Here is an 8,212-nt window from a genome sequence, read left to right as displayed (position 1 = left end):
TGCAGGGGGAACTCATCATTATTTCCATTTTTAGCAGTTTTAGGAGTTTGAGTTGCATGTTGGGTAATTGATCTGTTGATTCGGTCAAAGCTGATCAGAGTAAGGGACAAGAGGAGCAGCCCAGCACAATGAACTGTTCAGTTTCACTTTCATTACACCTGACAACCTGCACCTGACGACATGGAGCAGCTGATGTGCTAATGTGGTGCAATAAATAACTAAACAGTATTCAACAGTGCTCCTAATGAACGGTCCAGCTCCAAAAATCCAAAATCAATGTGGCGGCAGATGTTGTTATTAAATGAATGTGTGGGAAACCCGGTCTTCTGTGCCACCATGTTTTCAAAGACATGGATGTAAACTGTGAGTGCAATTTGAGGGGCTCACTGAGGCATACAACCGCAGGGTGATAATTCTAGTCAGTTTTTCTTCACAGCTTCAAACCCACCTATACCTGCACCTCTGATAGAAATATGAAGAGAAAGCCCAGCTATTTTGACCAAAGCTCCTCCAGTTCATTAATTACCTAAGTTGAGCTCCGAAAAATTGGTAAGAGGTCCATGTACTGAAAACAGCCAATGAACCACCAAAGTCATTTCGACCACACTACTGAACTACTACTACTACTCAAGCAGAGTCTGTTTTAAGAACCAAGAACATCCTGATCCTTGTCCCCCCAGGTTGTAGTAGTTTGGGTGTGTGGATGCAGCTTTTCAGAATGCTATTTGCATGTGTATGACTTAATGGTAGCTTGATAGGTAAATGAATATGAGGAATTTGTGGGTTTAGTTTCTGTCCTCCTTGTTTCCCAGGCAAATGACGTTGGTTCAGATCGGAGGATCATCGCTGCAATATGCAGATTGTCAGGACTGTTAGTAGGAACTACATAGGTGACACATACCTCCTGCAGATATAAAGACTCTGTAGCTTACAGATGTAGAGGACTCTGAAATAGAGAATAAAAAGTGTTTCATGTTGTGGCCATTAAGGTCAAAGAGTATACAGTATCCTGTTGTGCATTACAAAATGTGATGGCCCTTAATTTTACTTTAAAAAACTACAAAGTTCTGTTTTTGTTTAATTCGTGCAAAATTGCACAATCAACTGGGGTCTGTGCATTTACAGTCTTAGCGGGCGCCCCTCCACCTATAGTACATCTTTTCTCACACTGTAACAATAATTACTGGAAACCAACAAAGCCGCAACAAGATATCTATTAGGAGCTATTACTAAGCCTGCCAGGACAGTCCCCAGTTAAATAAAGCCACAAACTGCTAGGTTAGCACCTACCAAACAAACAATTGACCTCAAAATCCTAGAGAGTCAACAAAGGGACTAAAGTTTTCTACAAACCAGATGTGCTGCTCCCCAACAATCTTTTATTAGTTAACCAAGTATGCAAACACCATGCCAGTTAGCAGCTTACAAAAGACAGAATCACAACCTTTTAATTGAGCTGCAGCTATACCTCTACCTTTGACAGACACAGCGACCCTGCATGATCACCTGAGCAATAGTTCCTAGGTAGTCTGCCTGAGGTCCCCAGCTCCCAATTGCACTCTAAGCCAGCTGAACCTGTATTTGAATCTGAACCTGGACCTGCAACCTAAAGCTTTTACCCTGAAATCTGTACCTGCCTGCCTGACCTTCTGCCTGATCCATAGACCAGTGATTCTTTGAATGCTTGGACTACCTTTGTGGTTTTAATCTTTGCCCAACACTGTCTCCTCGAGAATACATTTGTGCATTAACAAATGGTTTTCATAATTATGATATAGAGAGAATGCAGAATGATTTGTTTTATGGGGTTTTTTTGGGGGGTGGGGGGGTGGGGGGGGTCTGAGTTAATGAAACATTACTACAATATACCATGCTGGACTTGCATGGAGGTGGTCGGGGATCAGTATTGGACATACAAATTGAATGACAGTAACACCAAAACCCAAATCTGGTTCACATTCCAAAGTCATCAAATACCGTTATGTTAGTGTAAGATTTGCAACTGCATGATATGCTGTCGGTCTTGTCAGCTGAGAATGTGGCGGGACAGAACAGGTCACTGTGTAATGATACACAGCTGAACAGCCTGCTTTGGCAGCATGATACGCAGACCAATCAGTTGAGAATGCAGCCAGACGGAACCTGTTGCATTTACATGACATGCTGCTGAACAGTGTCAGGCTGAAATGCTGATGGTAACAATGTGATATGAGGAGCACGAAGGTCCCTATAGAGCAGGTGGGAGGAGTGGTGGATGGGTCCTACAAATCCTGAACATTAATGTAGGAGTCCAGTGTTTGCTTCCTGTCGAATGCAATGGTTTTTTTATGATACCAGATTTGACCTAAACCTAACCATCCCTGGCAGTACTTTTGTAGATGTCCAGGTAGCAGCATTACAGAATGTAAATAGTCGATGCAGAAGGATACGTAGAGCATATTATGCAGACGAGGAAGTCCACTGCAAAGCAGCAACATGTGATGTATTGGCATGAGAATGTGTTGGAACCCCAGATTCATGTCCAGAATCATCTACTGATAGTAGACGGTTTAGACAAGCACTTTGGTTAAGCATATGAAAAGGTCTTGAATTATTTCAAGGAGGGCCTGGTCAGTTATTGGATATTTGGATATTAGATACATGAATATTGTCGTTTATTATTTAGTTTTTTATGAGTTTCTCAATACATTCTCATCCCAACTCATCACATGCTGCTCTGTCAGTGACCTCCTGTGTCTACTTATGACGTTTTGGGTGTTCTTCTGTGTCAGCTGTTTGCGCTCCAGGATACTGTTTCAGTGATGTCAACAAATGCACACGGTGGGCTGATGCAGCACGTCCTTATATTTACATAACAGCATGTCAACCAACAAGGACCATCAAGATGGTTAGATTTCGGCAAAAGAGGCACATGATAATGTGTAGAAACACACACACACACACACACACACACACACACACACACACACATACACACATACATATCCACATGGGAAGCAAACGCCGGACTTGAATGAAAGTCAGTCGTTTTTGGAACTGGTTCCATCCAGCTGCATTCTCAAGTGACGCAGCCCATGTGTGTTGTATGTGGATGTGCCATGCAGCCGTCCACCAGTATATCATACCTACGCCACCGGTTCTACCTGAGCACACTCTTATCTGACGCTGTCTAGCTGTGTTCCGGTTGGATGCAGAAGATGGCTTTTGTTGCGCTCGAATGCAGAGAGCACTGACAGAGCAGAGCTATGTGACGACATTAAATTGAGAATAGGCTGTTTTTTTCAGAGAAATCAATCAATCAATTTTATCTAAGAAAATAATTTGTTATGGTTCATTTTCTGGTGGACCCAAAAGCAGAAACGCTAGTTTGTAGTGATGTAAAGACAGGATTTATTAAAGCACAGATTAAGGCTGGACGACTCTCCATGTTGTTGTCAATGCGTTTCTTCTCGGCAGCTGGATCTGCATGAAGCCCTGGTACAGACAGAGTGCAGCCTGTGATTTGACATCAATGACATGTAGAAATATACAGACAGCTGTGGTGGAAGCTGAAGAGACTGTTAAAAAGGCCTCACAAAGTTTCTCATATTAAGCAATTCTTCTCTGAAAACAATTCTTTTTCTAATATCACATGTGATGCAGGGCTGGTTCCTAAATCTGCAGTATGTCAGCATTACATTTACATTTGAGACAATACATAACTACATTTACTGGGATTTACAGTCAAATGACGTCAAATGAAGTTGCAGTAGATCGTGAGTGAGGGGTTGATGGTGATGCTGTCGGTACATGTCTGTTAGCCGACGGCTGCGTTTTGTAAAATCAGAGAGAAAAGAAAAAAACATGGCTCCTTGGTTCATGTTTCATCCACTGCCTCCTCATCAGGCCCAAACTTGTGTTTTTTAATGAATACCTGTGGAAGAGTGTGGAGCAGGCTGGGGTCTGTGAAACAAAGACGCACACAGACACACACAGACGCACACTGTTACAACAGAACAAATGTTATGTTTGCAGCAGTCAGTTTAATGAGCATATTGTCGCACTTGCAGCAGAGGATTTAGTTGTTCAGCCAGTGAACAGCATTCCCCTCATAGCTGGCCCTCTTCTCAGTTCAAAGCGAAATGTTTCATTTCTCAGAGCTGCAGCCTCATATTAACTGCAGCTTGCTGGGGGTGGGGTGTGTGTATATGTGCCAGATGAAGACAGATTCTTCAACTACGGCTCTTTGTGCTCTCATCTGTAAACGACAATGTTTTTTTTATTTCTCTACCGCTCTGATTCACACCAGTAGCTGCCCTATTCTAAATGACAACAGCAGCCATGGCTCTTTGGTACTGTAGTATTTTCAGTTTGTAGTATCTCTTGCCAAAACTTGATTTCCTAAAATGGTTAGAACTAGTTTCTAGTAGAACTAGAAACTGGTTCTAACCAGATGATATACAGTACAACATCAATTACTAATTTTTGTGTCACTTCTTCTTAAGTTATCATTACACAGTTATAGATTAATTTAGAATATAAGAGTAGGGACTGGCTTAAGTTATAGATCAGTTAGGATGTAACAGTTGTGAGGATGGCTCAGGTTATACATTAATTAAGGATATAACAGGGTTGAGGATGGCTTACGTTTTACTTGAATTTATTAATTTATAACTTGACCCATCCCCAACGATATTATATCCTTAATATATCTTTAACTGGAGCCGTCCCCAGCTCTGTTAAATTATGTTAAACAGTTTTACAAAATGAATAGAATATTAAATGTCAAGAATTTCACTTATGAGAAAGAGAGAGTTCCTACACACTGTCCTAATAATTGCAACAAAAAAAAAAAAAATAATAATAATAATAAGTGAACAAGTCATTTGTCATTAGAATCAACTCGATGTTGGTGGGATGATCAACACATTTACTTAGTAAACACGCTAGTGTTTAGAGTTTAAGAATTCACAGCTCCTGGATCAGTCAAGAAAATCAACCAATGTATAATTGTCATTTTGAGAAGATGATTGACTTGCTGTGCTCCACCCGCAATTATTTGGCTGCAATTAAAAGAGGAGTGAAAATAGTTGCTCATTGTGGGAAAGAGAAGTGATGGAGCTGGTGGACTGCAGGTGTCACATTCAAATGGGAACATGCAGTGTTTCAGTCACTGAAACTGTATTGCTGTATTTTGTTTTAATCTTGCCCTGTAAGGTGACCTTGAGTGCTTTGAAGGCGCCTATAAATAAAATGTATTATTATTATTATTATTACTGTAATGCAATTAAAATACTACAAATATATGTTAGTACACATGTTCCTGGGTGAGTTTGCTCAATATTTCCTGCATCATGCTTGTGTGGATGTGATGAAGAAAGATTTATGATGATTCAGTTTCTTGTGGAACGCTTATGGAGGTAAAGCTATTGCTGTGTAATGGATGCACAATGTTTGGAATGCGTATTGTCCTGAATTACACTGAGCAGATGTAATTTGTTAGTGTAGAGTGTTTGTGCATCCAGCAGTAAGAGGGTTTAGACAGTAAAAAATCCTATGTCTCGTCTCTGCACAACAGTGTTGGAAGAATGTAGTCTCACAGCATTCCCTTTGGACCATGTGACAGAGGCAGAGACTCTATCAAGACGTGTCCCTCTGATTGACAAAAGTCAAACAATGCAACATCAATCGCAAACACAAATTGTATCTTCAACAAACATTTATTGACTAAACAAAATGACAGGCCACAGAACAAGAAGACAATTTAATCAGATGATCATTGTAGACTTTGAATTGTTTGCTGCAAATGACTCAATATAGGAAGCACAGAACAGCTGGAATCTGAGCTGTTTATTCTGGCCTGCCTTCAACCCAAACACACTATGGGATCTCTTTAAATGTCAGGACTAATTTGGAAAAGAGATTCTAACATTTAAAATAAGTCGATAAATAACTGTAACTTTCTGGTGGTGTTCAAACAATCTAACAGCTTCTTCAAAACTATGGATTAACATTTGTTACATGAGTGTTATTGCAACATCAGGGGCTGATACCATGTAACACCATATCAGGTTCACCTTTTACAACTGCTGCTCTCACACTACAGTTTGATTGCTATCATGCAAACATTTGAGGTCCACAGTGATGGCAGGCTCCATTAATAACACATGCCTCTCTAAACCCTACTGCATGGGACACTCAACTGGCTTTGCTTGGGGGCCACTTTTGCAAAATAACATTAGGCCAGGGGCCAGTAGCAGCAGTACTATACATGTTTCTAGGATTTCAGTACGTTCCTAGGATTTAAGGACATTTCTCTGATTTAGGACACTGCATTGATTTTGAGAAATTTCTTACATTTTAACATGTTTTTAGGATTTTAGGACATGTTGAGGATTTTAGGACATTTCTAGGCTACATGTCCTTCAAAGTATTTTTAGACATTATTAGATTTTAAGACATCAGGGGCTTAGCTAGGACCTCTGTCAGGGGGTGTGGGGGATCCTCCACTGGCACTTTTTTGCTATTCAAGCTCTATTTTGGTGCTGTTTTATGCACTCTGGCATCTTATGTATACTAAAAGTACAAAAACAACTCACAGTGTAAATCACTTTATTTTAAATGTAAATTAGAAAATGGTTGGGGGGCCACTCAGCACCTTCTCAGGGGCCAGATTTTGCCTGCGAGCTGTAAATTGAGTATTACTGCCAACTGCAATGCTCCTTAAAGCTTTACAAACTCAACCAATGTCCAGGGACAACTCAATTGGCACTTTTTATCAGGATGACATAATGCAAGCTTGGCGGGGAGACAAAATTATTTCTGATCATGGTTCCAACAGATCAGCAGGGTTTGCTAATCTATTCACTAACTCACCTGGTAAATTAGTAACATCTAGAATCAGCAGTAATGATCATTGGCTAATCTGCATCCTGGACACTGATGAGCATACCAGTATTTTGGTTTATTTTATGGATTTAACAACCTAACTGAAAATAGACAGTTGATTGTGGAGGTTCCTTCAACTCTATCCAACAGCAAATGTAATTATGAACATTAATGATGAATGTTTCAATAGATCTATCCATCTTATCGCTTTCCAGCTCCTCCTGGGGGGCCCGAGGCAATCCCAGGTCAGACAAGATATATAATCCCTCCAGCGTGTTCTGGGTCGGCCCCGGGGCCTCTCACCAGTTGGATGTGCCCGGAACAATGAGAGGCTTCGGGAGGATCCTGATCAGATGCCAAAACCACCTCAGCTGCCCCTTTCAATTCTTCCTCTGTGATGAACTTTGTCTGTGACAGCTGTATATCAGCAGCTCCTCTCACAGATCACACTGTCATTGAGCTGACTTTTAAACCCCTCAGTGTTTGAGAAACAAAGGGTACTGGAAACTCTGCTCTAACGTATGAATAATGAATCTCTGACATCAAAGATTTGAGGCCCATGCACTTGGTGGAGGAAATGGCCATAGATGAGAAAAAGAGAATTTCTATTCACTGCCCTATTACTTGCAAAAAACATGAATTGCCTCAAACATACTGCCATTGTCCTCTTCACCTGAGGCGCTGCAGATTGTGTCATAACCAGATGATATACGTGTTAAGGCTGCGGCAGTCAGTGAGGCCACTGGCCCTTGTGCAATAAGTCAAGCTGTTTGAAAAGCGTCTGAAGTATGCCAGCTATCTGGATTAGCTCAGGTATTCTGCCCCACAGCAACTCTGTGGAATGACTAATGTATTAAAACTCACTTCGTACACATCCATCTTCTTTGTGAACACTGCTGCAACCATAACTAATTGTGAAGCTTGTACAGAGACGAAGGTCCAGTGATTTCATGTAACAAAGTTATGATTATTATTATTATTGAGTTTTTATATTTCTGTCAGCTTTCACTTTTTCCTCACTGCGTTTCCGAAATAAAATGTATATTTTTACTGCACTACCTTTCCCCTAATCATTTTATCTACTTACTGCAAAACATGGGAGGAAGGAAGCAGAGACTGAGGGAAGGATACACCAATGAAGGAATGGAAGGGAAGGAAAAACTGGATTTAGCTCTTTAATTCCTTTAAGGGGCCATTCACACAGTAACAGTTCTTGCATGAAACGTTAAGCGTTAAACTTCTGTTGCAGTTTGGCCTTTCGTTCATATGACAACGATGTTTCAGGGGCCTGAAATTGCAAGCTTTTGAAACCAGGTTCCTGAGTGTTATCTTTTAAAAGTGCAAC

This window comes from Plectropomus leopardus, chromosome 15, assembly GCF_008729295.1.
Source record: "Plectropomus leopardus isolate mb chromosome 15, YSFRI_Pleo_2.0, whole genome shotgun sequence".
In the NCBI taxonomy this organism is placed as follows: Eukaryota; Metazoa; Chordata; class Actinopteri; order Perciformes; family Serranidae; genus Plectropomus; species Plectropomus leopardus.
The sequence above is the reverse complement of the archived record's forward strand: the minus strand, read 5'-3'. Positions refer to the sequence as shown.